This window comes from Melospiza melodia, chromosome 3, assembly GCF_035770615.1.
Source record: "Melospiza melodia melodia isolate bMelMel2 chromosome 3, bMelMel2.pri, whole genome shotgun sequence".
NCBI lineage: Eukaryota > Metazoa > Chordata > Aves > Passeriformes > Passerellidae > Melospiza > Melospiza melodia.
In genome coordinates this window covers 1341086-1358196 of record NC_086196.1, presented here as the reverse complement: position 1 = coordinate 1358196, position 17111 = coordinate 1341086, and the positions used below count along the sequence as shown (strand labels likewise).

The 17111-nt window shown below is 42.3% G+C and overlaps 1 long non-coding RNA gene across 1 annotated transcript in view; it reads left to right on the top strand.

The window, feature by feature from the left end:
* LOC134416649 (uncharacterized) overlaps positions 1 to 16305 on the top strand; it is a 90859-nt gene extending 74554 nt beyond the window's left edge. The window contains exon 4 of the long non-coding RNA XR_010027309.1: positions 16097 to 16305. This is a non-coding gene — a long non-coding RNA (uncharacterized LOC134416649). The remainder of the gene's footprint in view (positions 1 to 16096) is intronic.
* The last annotated feature ends 806 nt before the right edge of the window (positions 16306 to 17111 follow it).

Genomic DNA, 17111 nt, shown 5'->3' with positions numbered 1-17111 from the left:
TCCAGAGCGCAGCTCCAGCCCCGTCTCTGACTTTTGCCTGTAAATTAGTTTGTGAAGTGGTGTTTATTGCTACATTGGGAGGTTAAGACAGCCTAATTGTATGTTTGTACAGGAGAAAACATCACGCCAGAGCCTTAAGCAATTATTCTTTCCATGTCCTTTCACTGTTTAATCTTGACACTGTTCAGAGGGGAAAGGAGACAATTTGTCTTTACCCTACAGCCAATTAGCAGTAAAAGTGCAGAATGGCTAATGCAATATCCACTGAAGTGCCATCATCCATTCATCAAGATAAGATCCTGAAATAACACGCATCTAGAACCCCTTGTTGGGAATTGTTCTGAGTCCAAGCCTCATCACAGCCAAGGATATCTCTGTGATTTATAACCAGCATGTGGTTTCAACATCTGACAATGCTCTGCACCTCTCCTCCTACTTTTCCTCTCCAGTGGCCACCTTCTCTTTATGGAAAAGCTATTCTCCAGAGGATAGGTCTTTTTAACAGACCATTGCTCACTGAAATGTTTTGTCTTTTCTAAGACAAAGCCAGTTCACAGCACACTTTTTCTAAGCTGTGGTGAGTCACAGGGAATTACCTTTCTTTTGCAAGGAGGACATGCCAAATATAAGCCAGACATGTAGTGTCCTCTGAGTTGACTAAAAAGCATGACACAGCAAAAGTAGTCCTTTGATATGAAAGCCACTCTGTTAGAAAGAAGAAATCTCTCTTACAGAATTTATAATTTACAGAAGGGGCAAATGACTTAAAACCATCCAGGTCTTGAGCCCCACATTTACATGCAAGGATCCTACAGGGACACAGTCAGACCCAAGGTAAATGACCAACACCAGTGGAGTTCTGGCCATGTACAAGTGATCTGTATTTGGTTCTGAATGTCCAGGACTCAGTTTCCTGGAGACTGACTGCAGGCAGGTTTTCTAGTTGTTTTTTTGTTGCTGTTGTTCACAAAATGCTTCCCCCTAAAGTTTTAAAAACCCATCAGGTCTGTCTTACCTGGGGCCAGCTCAAGAGGGCCCCAAGTATTTTTCACTGTATGTTTAGGCATATGCAGTAAGAACAAGATCATGCTCCGATTTTGCTTTCAGTTGGCAGGGCAGAAATTTTCTGGGCTCTTGCCTAAGAGTGATCCAGTCCTATATGTTTTAAGAGGTTGAATTCAGCCCTTGACTGTTGGTTCAGGTAATTGCATTCCATCAGGAATGGGCATGACCCCTAATTTCACTGTTCACTCAATCCTTAGTGTGCTTCATTATCCTGACCCATTTTGCTGGAGCAAACAAAGTTTTCTCTAAAAGGTGCTGAGTTTTGATACAGGAGAACTACACTTATTCAAAGAGACTTTATTTGCTGGATGGAAAAAAAGGGAGGTGCCAAGAACATTTTAATCAAATGCTCGTTATGGAGAGGATCCAAGAAAAAAAGCACTGCCTGCCCTATTCCTTTCCAAGTCAACAGACTATTTTGAAGGCTTCAGCATCTTTCTAGCTATGTGTACATGCACAAGATGTTCTTAAGCTTCCAACAAAGGATGAGGTGGAGGAGGACTAGTGGTTAGCAAGATGGGAACAGGACTGTGTGTCAGACAGATCTGGGAAATGTGTTAGACCATTCCAAATGCTTCAATTCTGACCTTTCTTCAGGGGGGAAAAAAAATGCTTTCTGTAAAAACCCTCAGATCTTTAGCTTCTCAGAGAAATTTCCTTTTGCCAAGTAACACAGTCACTTAAATTCCATACATCTCTGCTACAGGGTATGTCCCAGCCTGATGTGCTAATAAAATGGGGAGTGTAAATCTGGCCTGGATGCTCACGCCAGCCTTGTGGATGTGAGAGGACGAGAGACGCTTTAAAAGCGTCGCTGCCTTAGGATGCTCCTGGGTACTGCAGTGTGTGTGGAAATTCTGCTTCCCCGTGCCCCAGGGACAGGAGAAATGACATCACAATGATGTCATGCTCATCCTGAGCTTCCCTAATGTTAAACACAGCAGCATCTGCCTCGGGGGAGCACTTGTGAGAGAAAGGTGTAAAAAACATGACACTTTCCAACTCCAGTCAGAGTGGGGAGCTCCAGGCAGCAGAGCACTGATGTTGTGTCCCCTGGGGCCTGAACCAACTTCTCTTCTAGGTGTCTGACTGTCAAATGTGCCGTGGCGCGTTTTTCCTCTCCTTCATTTGCTTTATTGAGGACGGCATTGGTTACAGCTGCTTAAAAAATATCTGAGCAGGTTATTATGGGAAAGGACAGAAGAAGTTCTTGTTGCCCAAATGCAAAACTCAGATGGCTTTCTTTGCAAGAGTGAAGATCATTAGTGGTTTTTCTTCCTGGGCTGTTTCTGGGGAGGGGAGGCATCTTTGGTGTGAGAGAGCTAGCAGAATGGGCAGTTGGGGATTTTGAAGAGCTGACTGCAGCTCTGGCACTGATTCCCTCTGAAACTTAGCTAAAAGTTTCAAACTGGAGTCTCTGAAAGGTCAACAATAATAAGTAATAGGGCTGGCCAGAAAACAAGAATTCTGTTTTGTGAAAAATGTTGCGGTTTCAAAATTTGTTTTCATTCCAGTGTAGAAAGAATATGAGATCTTTCTTCCTTTTTTTTTTTTTTCAAGGGAGAGAGGAGAAAATAAAACAATAGGCATATTAAAAAGAAGCTTAGTAGTCTAGTTGGGTAGGGCAATGGTTCAGATGAGGAACTTGACCCGACATCTCCCCATCCAAGGTGAGATGGGGGATCTTGGCTTTACAAAGGTGGTTTTCTCACAGAGTAATTCTATCCCAGAGAATAAAAATTTTCTTGAAAACTTTTTTTGAAATATTTGTATTTGTTTAAAAAATTGTAATACTATGACTTTATTTTTCTTATTTAGAAAGAGATTTGGGATATTTCTTGATAATTTCTAAAAGCCCCTTGCAAAAGTATTTTTATTTTTTATAACAAATGCCAGAGGCAGAGAGAGTCCTTCATCTCACAGACACTATTCAAACGCTTATTGAAATTAGGGGAGATACATAATGGCAACACTATTTTGCCATTTATATATAAGGTTGTTAAAAATTCTGTTTGTGTGTCTTGTTCTGCAATTTCAGACAGATGTGTTAGAAATGCAGGTCTTAGCATCTCTGGCTTCACCTCTGCCACCTCTGAGATGTTGATGGTAATAAAAGGATTTTTTCCCAGCTGACATAGGTGTTGATAAGTTCATTTAAATCTGCAAAGCTCTATGAATATGATGAATATGCAGTCTTAACAGCAGTTTAGAGTACCTCACCTCAGATAACTTCTGTGGACAAGACAGAGGTGTAATCACAGACACTGTCATGCAAAAATATCAGAGGAGCACTCCAGACTGTCCAGAACAACTCTGCCCAAACAAAGGTCTGGTTGACAGGCCAGCTAATGGCTGTTCTCAGTTTTGGATGTGGTACAACAACACAAGGTTGGTTTTAAACAGTCTGGTTTTTTTTTTAACATTTTACCCAAATTTTTTTCATGGAAAAGCTTTGGAGGGTTGTAGGTAAAGTGAGCCATTATGAAGTACAATGGGGATGAAGTGCAGCTGCAGCTACTTCTTCACTTGTTATAGTTAATATCAAGGGCATTAGTGGTGCTAGAGGAGATGAGATTGCAATTGTAGGAAACTGACACAAGAAACAGATTTCTCTGCAAAGCACTGCAGATATTAGACTGACAAAAGCAGCCTGTGAACTTGTAAAGTAATTTCAAAATTCAACTGGGACTTTCCAAAGCAGAATAAATTTTCTGTAGGCAAAGTAGATTTAGCACCTATTCTTGCATAGCTGTGAGTCTCCTTTAACCACCACCGAAACCAATTACATTAAAAAAAATCAGACTATTGGTATATAATAGTCTGTACTAATTCTCAAATTACAATATTTTTAACCCAGCAGAAAAAAATCCTTGACAGGCCCATCAATTCCCTTCGCAGGGAGTGTGAGATGCCACTTTGTATTTTTGTAATATGGCAGAGACTCTAGCAAGTTAATCTTGAAAAAACAACCTCCAAAGTAGCTTAAATGGGTTGAAATGGGAAGATGGGGTTAAAAGAGTCAAATTTGGGTTTACATGGAAAGGCAACTAAATATGAGAATCTACAATTTTTTTCCTTAAAAGACAGCATGCTCTGAGCTGCTTTACTTGGTGATGTCCAGGTTCAGAATTGGTTTACAGGACACAGGATTTACTCTCTGACCTTTCTTGAGGAGGACCAATGTGGGTTTTTCCCAAACTGAGCACTTCCCCAGCTGCCTTGGTTCAGCCCTCTGCTTAGACCTGAGAACAGAAACATACATCTCTTCTTTTGGTGGTGAAGAAGGCAGTAGGTAAAATTAAACAAATATGATTATTTTACAACATCCAGATTTGGGGAAAAAAGTCTGTGCCTATCTTCTACATTTGGAAATTCCTTGACATTTTATGGGCATTGCAGAAACAGAAGCAGCCGGTCCATAATGCAGGACACACAATTATGCTGTTGAATAAGGGAACTACATAGAATAATACCCGGACCACAAGCAATAATTGTTCAGTTAATACTGTGCTGCACTGAATTGATCCTATTTAGCAGCTGAAGCTGGCTTAGCTGGTATTTAGAATGCGCTGCTATGTCAGGTTTAGGTGCACATCATGATTACAACTTTAATATCATCATTGGCTCAGAAATCTAACAAACAGATTATTTCAAATGTTAATGCTGCAAGAAATAAGCCAAAGAGCTAGGAAAAATCACCACATTTAAGGCAAGCCCCTCCCCACAATACCTATTTTGAGGCCTGCATCTGTGTTGCTGTATGGAAAGTGTGTGTAACTGGGAGGGAGCTGCAGGGGATGGGTGGCCCCAGGCAAAGAGCTCTCACAAACTTCTTGTGACATTATTCTTGCTGCCTTTCTCACAAATATGGTCAGCAATGTCAGACAAATAAATACATGCATCCACGTGCTAGTAGAGCTATTGCCTCAGGACAAATCTTACAGTTTCGACAGGGCGCTCAGAAATAAACAAAAAAAATCCGCCACAATCCTTTTCATAAACACAGGAAAGTAACTGAAGGTTCTCTGCAGGGGTAGGGATCTATTGACGGTGGATACTTACCCCAGGAAACAGAAGATTTGGCTGTTGCCACAGATCCTTTTTCCCAAGATTAAAAATAACACAGAGGAAGAGTTTGTGGAACCAGCTCCTGAGACATTAGGTTTTCAGAATTTGGAATCAAAAAATGATTCTTTTGGCCCACGTTTGGTGAAAACAGTGGAAAGACTAGATTTATTTGAAAGAGAAATTAAAAAAACATGAGCAGTAATAAAAAATAGTACTGACTATGACAGTAGAACAATTTATAATTGGGGGTCAAGTATCCTATTAGTTTGGGGCTATTTCTCTTTAAATAGAAGACCAGTCACAAAGGATTCCTGAGAGATGATATAATCTGAAATTATATTGGAAAAAACTTTGCTCCTCTCTTAAATTACCAGAGCCTTTTGTATCCTAGTAAAATACTTTATTACTTGATCTGGCTCTAGAGAAACAGCAATTCCATAACAAACCTTTCCCAGGACTTTAATTATTTCCTTTATTATATCCTGAAAAAGGACTAGGTCACTTCTGAAGGCCGCAGAAAGAGTACAATTTTTTTTTTCCTGGGCAAACTAACAAAAACCAAAGGAATGTGTCTTTCTATCACAATACCAAATTGAAGCTAGGTTGCTACATAGCAAGAGTGCAATAGCTCCGCTCCCAGAAACACGTCTCAGATTATATTTCAAAGAATCATCTGACAATCTTCCAGTGAGTCTCTTAAAAACAGCCCTACCCCAACACAACTGTGACTCTTCTTTGCCACTATAAAAATAAGGAGGGCTTTCAAATGAAAGCCCACGTGGCTGTGAATCATTGAGGTGCTTCTATAAAGCGTTTGAAGTTCCAGTGATGGACCCACCTGTGCATCACAGCACATGCTCATGCTTTCAGGAGACTGAGGGGACACCTCACGCAGTTACAGCTTCCACCTGAGGGGAACAGGAGGGGCAGGCACCGATCTCCTGTCCTTGGTAATCAGTGACAGGACCCAAGGGAGTGGCCTGAGGTTGTGTCAGGAAGGTTTAGTTTGGATTTTAGCGAAAGTTTCTTCTCCCAGAGAGTGGCTGGGGACTGAACAGGTTCCCCAGGGAAGGGGTCGCAGCACCAGCCATGACACAGTTCAGGAGGCCCTTGGACAACGCTCCCAGGCACCTGGTGTGACTCTCGGGCACGGCGCTGTGCAGGGCCAGGAGCTGGGTTCGATGATCCTTGTGGGTCCCTTCCAACTCAGCACTCCCTGTGACTCTGTGAAATATCTGACAGCGCTCCACCAGTTCCCTCTGCGACTGCCCGTTACATATATTGTGCCCCTGAAATCTGCCTGCTGACATGGGCACTCAGCACAGAGCAGCCAGTAAAAGCAGAAAGATGTGCAAAAATGTTTGTCACCTTGAACAATAAACAGGCAGCTCAGGGCCCTCCTGTTCCTAATTCTACTGAGGTTTTTTGTAACAGAAAACTAGAGATTAATTCACATCTCAATTGCTAATTTTTCCTTCTTCCCTCCCTCCTTCCTTCCTTCCTTCATTCTTTTCTTCCTTTCTCTGCTAATTCCTTCCTTGACAGTAAACTGAGAAGCATTTTCTTATCTACATATGATTTCTGTATGTGCAGGTCATAATTTACTTCCCCAAGAAGAAAAGGAAAAAAGAAAAACAACAAGCCATGCAACAGTCTAATTAAACATGTAAAAAAGAATCTTCATTATGACTCACATCCTATTCCTCTATCACTGTATTTCAGGGCATTCAAAACCTGCTGTTTATAGAAATACCCTGAGTAATATGTGGTCCCTTATCAACTACATGGGTAGAATGCAATCACAATCTTCTTCTGATAGGGGGAACCACCAGGGTACAACTTGAGGCTTCTTGAATGGCAGAAAAATTCCAAGATTGAATAATAATTCTGCTATTGAATCCAAGAATATGTTTTGTTATTTATAGCATATAAAAATTAATATAGGGGTTTTTTTCAGGTGAAAATGACAGAGCAACAAAATAATCACTTTTAATTTCAAATGAAAAATCTGTGGAATAAGTACAGAAAGAAGGATTAATATGCAAATGATGCAAAATTACTAGGGTTTGATTGGAAGGGCCGAGGATGGTTTACAAGGAAATCAAAGGGAAAATTTAACTGGAAAATAAGCACTTTCTGTGAAAGATATTAGATGACCAACTACTGTAACTAGTCCTAAAACCATAGTAACAAAACCCAAACAGAAAGACAGATTTCACCAATGGCTTCTCCCTCCCAAACCACCTCAGGTCTGTTTTACTTTCAAGCGTGTTGTTTATAGAGTTGTCAGAGGCAGTAGTACCCTTCAGAATCTCCTGCACTTGTTGCTCTGGGAGTCCTTGCAAGTCTGCTTATGCCAACAGGCCTGGCATCCCAGGGGAAAGCCAGCAAAGCGCTGGTCTGACAGGCAGAAACTCCTGCAGGCTGCTGACAGCATGAACTCATATGTGTGTTTTCTTTGTTTCTTTCAGTGTGTTTTATGGTGGGAAGAAAAAAAAAAGAATCAAATGGTCATTACTGGTTATTACTGGTTAGTTGTGAGGATTTTTATAGCCAGTGGTGATTCTCGGTTATTGATTCTCAGGCATGTGAAGCCTGATTCTTCAATGGACCAATTTAAACTTGTCTGGAGTGGCTTTGCAATCTGTTTACCTGATCCTGCTCTCCCACCATCTTTTCAATACTTTGAGCCTCATTTCCTATATAACAGTTAATAAAAACACACTGGCAAGAAACCGTCTTTCCAAGTCTTTCCAAATTTATGAAACTGTTGTGTTGCTGTTATTTCACTCTTTTTTTCTTATTTTCTTCTTTTTTTGTTTCCTTTTTTTTTCCCCAGGTTTTTCTTGCCTGTCAAACTCATAGAGTACAAATATTTTTGAATATTTTAAAAACCTAAATTCACACAGTAATTGGAAGAACAGTCCCATAATTTCCAACTCCAGTGGGAAGGTATCTTGGAACACAACAGCAAAAAGAAATCATTGGGTGAAAGAAGAAACCTGGTCAAAATAAAATCACAGGTCATTGATTGAAAATGTAGATGTGATTACTTTAAGAAGCAATGAAGGAAGGCAATTAGAAGAAACTGTGTACAATTCTGGAGCCTAGCTGAGTAGTAATTTTTAGAGTGATGAAGATTTATCTGGCTTAAAGAAATAAATGCAAATATTATGGGGACCTACTCTTTAAGATATCCTTTAGGCATGTGCTTAATGTTGCATCACTGGGGTTTAACTAGTGGGTAGAGCTGAAGGGCTCCCTGATGACTCTGTTTTTACTGCTTCCATGCCACCCTAAACAACTGCATCTTTCTGAGTGGGAGAGTTGCTCTCACAGAAACTTTATTGGAAGGTAGTGTGTTTATTGGTCTGATCAGGAAAGCTGACAAAACAAGCGTGGTCTGGTGTTTCCCTTGCCAGTGTCTTGCTGGGAATACTGACATTATTCATTTGTAACCTGTCAGGTGAACATCAGTGCTCTTCTCAGCCCTTGAAGTGGCTCTCAGTCACTTCTGCTGAAGCTTTTTAGGATTTTAGCTTTTATATTTTTCAAATCCTGCATTGCATCAGTGTTTAACTCCAAACTCCATATAGAATGTTAGTTACCTGTCTTCACATTTTGGTCAGACAAGACAATCCCTCTAGGCCTGAGATTCAAGGGTACCCTACAGCCTCAGGCCCTGAAAAATAGAAACAAAAGTGAATTGTGGAGGAGCAAACTGGAGGCATGTGGCTTCATTACCTGAAGATGTAATTGGGGGATACCTGAATGGGGTCGGGAGTGTTAAGGCTCACTCTGTATTTTCTGTACTCAGGAAAGCCAGGGATGTTTTATCCCACACCATCTCTGCCTTCACTAAATGCAGCTTCTCATCTCCAGTCCCTGCTCTGCAGCAGGTAGTGATGAGGTGTTTCCCTGCCTGCAGGCAGTTCAGGATACATTTTCTCTGGCAGGAAGAGGCAACAAAAGCAGTTCCTGGCTGCTCTCTTCTGCTCCCCATTCGCAACTCCTTGCCCTGGCGCTGGGGCTGGCCTGGGGAGCCATGCTGTAACCAAAATAACAATAACAATCCAGCTTAAAAAAAGTACCAACACATCTTTTCCAGGAGAAGGTCATTTTTGTTTTCAGTCTAAAACACGCATAGTCCCCACATGCATACTTGCCTCCTCAGGTAAGGGCTGGCAAACAGCATGCAGAAATGAACAGTTGCACGTAGAGGGGAGCAGGAAAAATGAGACTTGACTGCCAAAGGAAGTGTATCATGCATCAGCCTGGCTACTGAAATTAGACAGAGCAAGTCCTCGCAGCGCGCTCGCCAGGTCTGACTCAGGCACAAACAAAGGCAGCAGCCCTGGCTCTCCCTGGCTGGGCTCTCTTTTCATATCCCTGAGAAATAAATAACATAACACATACTTCCTACAGGAGGTAGCCAAGGACTTTTCCACACTGCATTGCACATTGTCATATAATCTTCAAATCCAAGGAAAATTATTCCTCAAATTATTCCTCTTTTTTAAATATGTGAAATATATCTAGCATATCCATAGATGGGCGCAACAATTAGGAAGTACATTCCTGTTTGTGAATTACCATGAGATCCTGTCCCACTCTCTGTCATATATAAAGTAAAAGTTTGAGAATTCAATTTAAAGCCCTGAGTTTATTCATTGGCGTAATTCCCCTCCCGCTTGGCAGGACCAGGATTTCACCCAAAGCATTGCTAATACCCAATTAATCAGCTGACACAGAGTCAACAAATGCAGAACTTTGTGAGCACAGGAAAGTAAAATGCCACAAGAATAAAAATTTATAGTGGTCAAGCTCTCTGTGGAGAGACCAGGAGGCTCACTCCATTCCCCATAGCAATTAGGATCATGTCACTGTTCCCTGTCAAAGGAATGGACCTTGCCATGACTTTTTCATTTCACAGAGCTGTTCCTGGGGATGCAGGAGCTGCTAACAGGCTCTGCTCCAGGTGTTCTCTCCTATTAAGCTGGTCTTAATCTCTGCTCTCTGTCTTGAGTTAAACAGGCAGCTGCAAACTAGAAGAAAGGAAGTGGTTACTCCAGTGCCTATGGGAAAGGCATTGATGTTGCAAGAGGGCTTATCAACAACTTCTATATGTACAAAATTCATGGAACAGCTCCCTCCCCAGGGGCTGGCAAAAGCGAGTTCCCACTTCTGCTGCTTCTGAGACTGACTCTGTGCAGAGACTTCTGCTGATGCTGAAATGTCAGTGTGCAGTATGGTAGCCTTTAGGAAATGTGTATATTGATAAAACCCTCAGTGGAACTACAGCTTGCAACTGCAAAGAGAGACATTTGTTTTGCAAATGTTGTAGACTGCTTTCTTATTCCACCTTCCAGAACAACTATAAGATCAGGAGTGGGGAGATGTTTCTGCACTAACTCCTGTAAATGGGGTCGTCTGCAAAGTGGCAGCTGCCCCAATAGTGCTAACAGCTGTGTCTGCCACCAGTTTATACACTATTATAAGCTCATAAGCAATTCAGGATTTAGAGTAGTAGAAGTAGAGAGAGCAAAAAGGCAATCTGCCTTCTCTCAGGTTTTCAATAATTGTTGCAGATTTTAACTAATTATTTCCACCACTATTCAATTTTGTGGGGGCACTGAAAATCTCCAGCTTAATATTGAAATATGCAACACTACATTTTCCCTGGAGCAGTGCTGGAGATAGCCGTCCTGTTTTCAGATGAGAAGCTTGACCACTTCTGCCCCTTATGGTGAGAAGACTCAGGAGCTGCAGGTTCAGCTGCTCAGCACAGTTAGCAGATCTTTGTTTGCTTCTGGTGTAGGTGCTACACACTCTGCCTGCCAGGATCTCACATTAGTGAGAAACGTTCCTGCCTTCTAGTCATACAACAGCTTTGAGGGGGACATCTGCATCCCCCAACACAGGTGGGTGAGAAATCCTTTATGGATGGGGACAGATTTGGGACTGTTCTTACTTCCCACTACCTTTAGCAGCACGCTCTTGGATGCCCAGGGATTTTAAGTGCAGGAAATACTGGGACACACGGACTTCCCATCTCTGAGGGGATGGATGGGCAGTCAAGTGCAGTTCACAGGAAAGGAATTTTGGGCTCAGACCTCCAGAAGCAAATAGTAGGATGGTTGTGTACTTAAAATCTGTTGTGTGGCTCTGGCCTTTCTGTGCATTTGCACATAAAAACATGCCAGTCCTAGAACCACTAGAGATGTGCCTGTGGGTTTCCTGACCTCAGCAGAGTCATGAGGGTTTGACCAAAGCCAAGGGGAATTGTGCAGTCACATCCTGTGGCATCAGGTCAGATCCCAGGAGGCCCAGCACTTTCCTGATAGCATTCCAAAGTTATCCCAGAGAGATAACTGACCAGCCACTCTTGGCACACAAGTCAGGAGACACAAGACTTCTTCAACATAAAGGAATATATCTGCCGATGAATTCGGGCAGAGTGCCCTTAGACAATCTCACTGGCCTCTCATCTGTTGGCAAATCACAACTGACCTGGAAAATTTCTTTCTGGAGTGGTAAAGGGCAGGTGACAAGGGCACAAGTGACTGCTGACTCAGCAGGGAAGGTGGCATGTTTTATCCTGTGCACGGCTGGCCCCTGTGACTGCCACAGAATGGGGGAAAGGACGAGGGGGCCACTCCAGCTGGCGGCCAGCCACCCCTTCACCTGGCCCACCCCATCCTGCAGGGCAGGTGGGCACAGCTGGAGGGGTAGCAGGGCCATGGCCAATTTGCTGTCACAAAGTGGTTCCACCACTTTCCTGCGCCTGTGCCCTCCTCTCCTTTCTGTTTGGCTTATGGCAAGGTGTTCCTTGTCAGCGAAGAAGCACAAGAACATGTTTGAAGGCTGCTCATTTGCACTAGGAACCAGCCCACTGCAACTATACCAGCTCTTGCTTACCCAAAAATTGATACGCTAACTGCAGTTTATTAGGGTCATCTGTATTACACGTTGGGTCTGTCAGGGCTGGGTCCACGCAGAGATAAAAACCAAATGATGAGACAGTCAGGTTCAACAGACACTGTGTGGCAGCTTTCCTACAAATTGTATGGGGAACAAATACGGAAACCTTATTGTGGTAATGTGGCTTCTGTCTCCTCAGTTCTAAAGGACCCCATATGAAATATATTTATTGCTAAAAAGGTATAATGGTTTTTTTTTGTTCCAGAGTCCTTTAGTAGGAAGAAAGGTCACACTGTACTTTTTCAAGGATGAAAAAAGGTATTTTCTCAAGGTATTTATGTCTTGAGATATTTTCTCAAGGATGAAATTCTGCCGTTTTAGAAGTCAATATGAAATTGCAAAAGGAAAACTCCTACTCATTTCAGTAGGAACAAGTTTTCACTCTACAAGTTGTTTCATTTATCCCACAATACACAAATATTTAAAATATTTAAAAACATGGTAGAATTTTATTCTTTGATATTTAATTAGAACCTGCTAAAACAGACAGTTCAGTGAAATACCTAATCCACCAAAATAATCCAAAGCCACGTGCTTTTCAAATCACCCTAGAAAGGGTCAGCTCTGCATACAGGTTCCAACATATTAGGACAGTAAAATGTCTCTCAATTTATGTTCTTTGGCTTGTCTCCAGCAGCTCAGGCCTTCACTATTGTGTTGATGCCATCCTCAAGGCATCCAGTGCTTTGTTCTTCACAGGAATAGCTGTGGTCTGAAGTTACAGGTCCGTGTGGTTTCGAGTACACATTACTATGCCAAGGCGCAGGAAATTAATCCACAGTTCTACCAATAGTTTCAGTGAGGCAGACTGTACTTTGTGTTCAAATGCAAAATTCTATGTGCATTACCATAAATAATCCTTGAATCTGCTTTGGGTCTACTTTGGGAAACACATTTATGATTATTTTATCTATTAAAAGTCTTAGGCTTTGTCTAAGCATGCAGAATTGGCTAGTCTAAAATAGCAGTTCTGCTTGGGCGCTTCCATTAATTTAACAGTAGCAGGGAAACTCCTTTATTCTCTCAGAGGATAAATACTAACTTATAGGATACAACTACTTACCTTGCAAGATAAGTACAACTTAAAAAAAAAGTTTAAAAAAATGAATATTCAACATGCAAAGTTGGAGTTTATTACTTTTTCTTTGGCAGAGAGAGTTTCCCTGAGGAGCTGGAAATTGCCATGCCAGGCAGCTCCAGGAAGGGAGTGATGGGGAGGGAAGCTGGGGTGATTTTCTTGCTTGTACCTGGAGACAGGAACCCCAGGGAACTCATTAGGGCAATTCTATACCTTTCCTTTGGGCCCACTTCTCCATGCTCTTCCCTGTGTCATTTCCAGTTATAAAGCCCAGTCTGTTTATGCAGCATTTTTTTGTGGGGGCTTTTTATATGACACATCCCAGCTCATTCCCCGGGTGCATTTGCTGAGGAAGCAAGCTCACTGGCTGCAGTGTGTGGAAGTTTAGGTGCCTCATCACTGATGCTGATGCTGCTTTAACATCAGATTACTCTCCTTTAATATCCTGAAGCTCTGCCCCCAGTGCCTTCCAGGAACCTGTTCCTCAGTATTCCATCTGAGCATCTGCAAGCCTGTCCTCCTGCAGGAAGCCCAAGAATGTGTGAGACAGAAAAGATAAAGAAATCCAGACAAGTTTTTCTGCTTCAGCACTAAGAGAGGACCCCCCTTCCCTGGAGCTAAAGAACTGTGTAAAAATGAGCATTTTTTTTTCTTTTCTGATAGATTGACAGATCAAAAGAATGACTAATTGACCAAGTCTGAGTGGGTCTAATTGACTTCAGCCCTAGACTAACTCACTGTTCTGCACCTGTTTTGAAGAGCTGATTCACAGCTTCATCCAAAGCTCTCTATTGATTTTACTTTTTATTAGGACTCACAATTGCAACTGAAAAGGAGAACTTCTTGCTGATTTTGGTGAATTCCATTACAGTGCCTTGGCTGTTTCATAGTGTTTTAAATAATTTCTTAAACTTCCCAGTGAAGCATTATAAAGCATTATTGAGTACATCTGAGTATTAGCAAGACACTGAAGAATATACTGTAGGCCATATGTACAACATGGGTATCACAGAGAACAAGGCTACTTTGAAGTAAATAAATGTCTAAAATTCCCATTTTACTTTTTTTCCCCCTCAATGTGGAGAAACAGCTGCATTCCATTCTCTGCTTCAGAAGTGTTCAGTTTGCAGTAACCAAATAATTTTATCAGCCTTTTGTGTTTTAGTATTTCTAGACTTGTAGCTGAAAATGAGAAACTATTTCGGTCTTATGATGATTTCAGAGGATGTGCTGATGGCCTGAGAGCTTTCACCAAACATTTATTCTCTTAACCTTATTCCACATGATGCATCCCAGTCTGTGGATTCTCAGTACGTGGAGAGACTTTTGAGTCCATCCTCACCAGAAGTACGTGGCTGATTTTAAGGAAACTCAGATTTGTTTGTCTTACATCATCCACTTGAACCTGCTGTTCTGTCCTCCAGGTTCTGGGTGCAACAGGAAGCCTGCAGCATCCCTAAGGTGGGCAGAGTGCCTCAGGGAAGGACTCCTCCCCTCCTTCTCTAGCATACCAGTCCCATGAGGTGTCCAGGCTCCCATTGCCTCCTGAATGAAGGGTAAGAGAATCTTAATCTTCCAGGAAAACTGCCTTATCTGAGGTAGATGCTCTTCATACCACTGAAATTCTTTGTAAATTTCACCCTTAAAATTGTGTCACGTCCCTGCATATATGGTTTCCTTTTCCTTTTCCTTTTCCTTTTCCTTTTCCTTTTCCTTTTCCTTTTCCTTTTCCTTTTCCTTTTCCTTTTCCTTTTCCTTTTCCTTTTCCTTTTCCTTTTCCTTTTCCTTTTCCTTTTCCTTCTTTTCCTTCTTATTGTTTTGTTTTCTTCTTATTTTTCTTCTTCTTTTCCATCTTCTTTGTTTTTCCTATCCTGCAGTATTTTAACACTTCTGTGCACTCACAGAAAACCAAGTCATGGTCTGGTCTTCAAGATTCTGTGAGAACTGACAGATTTGGTCAAGGGTGAGATTTTGCAAATGCTGTTAAAAACACAGCTTTTCATGTGGCAACAAGTTCTTTTATACTGGAACACATCCTAAATTTTCACACATGTGCAGGAAGTGAAATCACACCTTTTTTATGGCAGAAACAGCTTAGCACAGTGAAATGACAGCTTTTACCTATAAAAAATGCCTTTAGTTTTGTGGAAACCAGTGAATTACTTGAGGCAAAACCACAGTGTTTCATCAGCAGCACAATGGATTTTAATGCAGCTCCTCCTTGAAAAGAGCTTGAGGAAGGCAGAGGTGAGGAGATGCCACCACCAGGTGTATTGGCCTCACAGCCCCAATGTGCTGTTCAAGGTCTGAGTGCTTGTTCAAAGACTTTAATGGTGTCTTCTAAGTCTTCCTTTCTCTCCTTCCTCATCGTCAAAGTCTGTTATTTCCTCTCCTTTGATCCCAAAATTTCATCCCATGGTATTTTTAGCTCTCCCGGCCCCCCCCGACTCCCATCCCCAGTCCCCTCCACACGTGGCTGCCCAGCTGCTCCGTCTGCCTCCCACCACCAGCCAGGGGGACCACGGGCCATGCTGGAGCATGGCTGGAGCTCCCTGAGGTGCTTTAGTGGCACCTGCACACCCTGGGCTGCGTCCTGTCCAGCGGGACATTTGATAACCCTGCCATCACAATCTCATTGCCTTCAGTGGGAGCAAGCGCTGCAACAGCTGGAAGAGCAAAGAAATAACTCTTTGTTGGGAAGATCATTCTGTAGAGCTCATAGCTGGATAGACAACCAGGAGGAAAATGTGTTTTAGTTTTGCTTCTTCATGGGGCAGGAGTTGCAGTGAGGCCTGGATGGGTTGCCATGAATGCTATGTTCTCTCCCAAACAACACCGTTCTCAGGCATATTTTCCTTTCCTTCTCCCTCCTCTTTAACATCTGTGTGTGCTTCTTTTCCTTAGGCTGCAGAAAAACCTGTGGATTTGGAGGAGGTTTACCATTGTAACTCATGGGGAGCTCTCAAAGGGGACTGTTTAGAAGCCCTCCAGATGCTTTCAGCAGGAGCCACAGAGTCACTGCATGACCTCGGTGGGATGCAGAGTAATTCCAGTTTCCATGCTGATATGGAGAGCCTAAACTGTGGCACAAGAGCACGGAGAGGTGAAGCATAATTTGCAGTAGCTGAAATACAAAAGTAAATCAGCAAGTAGTCAATGAAATGCATGCATGCTCTGTCCCGCATTTGCGGGTACATCCATGTGTGTGGGAAAGGGTACAAGTGAAATGGGCATTTGTTCAACTTTCTGGGCAGGTTAAATGCACTGGAGCTGAACTGCCTGTTTGTTGAAGGAGAAGTTTTAGACCTGCCTCTAAGTCCAATAATCAGCTTTCTAACCACACACATCCCACACCTACATTTTTGTGCTCTGCAGCTTTCATGTTGGTCAAATAAAAAGCATCAGCACCACATCTACTTGTTTGCCTTGAGGACCAATATGTTTTCTTTGCACTTTAAATACTGTTTAGAGCTCTCTTTATGAGCTTCAATTAGGAGTTTGCTATGGAGGGCTTATTAGAGCAGTTTTATTGGTACTTTGACACATTTTCTTTGTTAAAAGCTAGTTTAGAAGCTAGTTTAAGAAGCTTGTAAATGGGAGCCACAGTGAGCTGTCTGTTCCACTGACAAACATTTATCAACAGGCCTCCCAAAGCTTCCTCACATCACCTGGTCCACCCCTGTGTGAGCATCTGCAGTGAACCCCAGCATCTGCCAAGCACTCAGGAAAGGGAGTTGCATGGGACCTCAGGGAATAAATATTAATTATGGGGAAAAACAACCCCCAAGCTGGAATTTTTTCATTTAATATAAACTTAGGATGTATGAGACATCCAGCCAATGTGGTATCCAGAGCAATCAGTAACAAAACCACAAAGAGATTACCCAGACTGATTTCACCAGCAGAAGCAGAGGTTAGG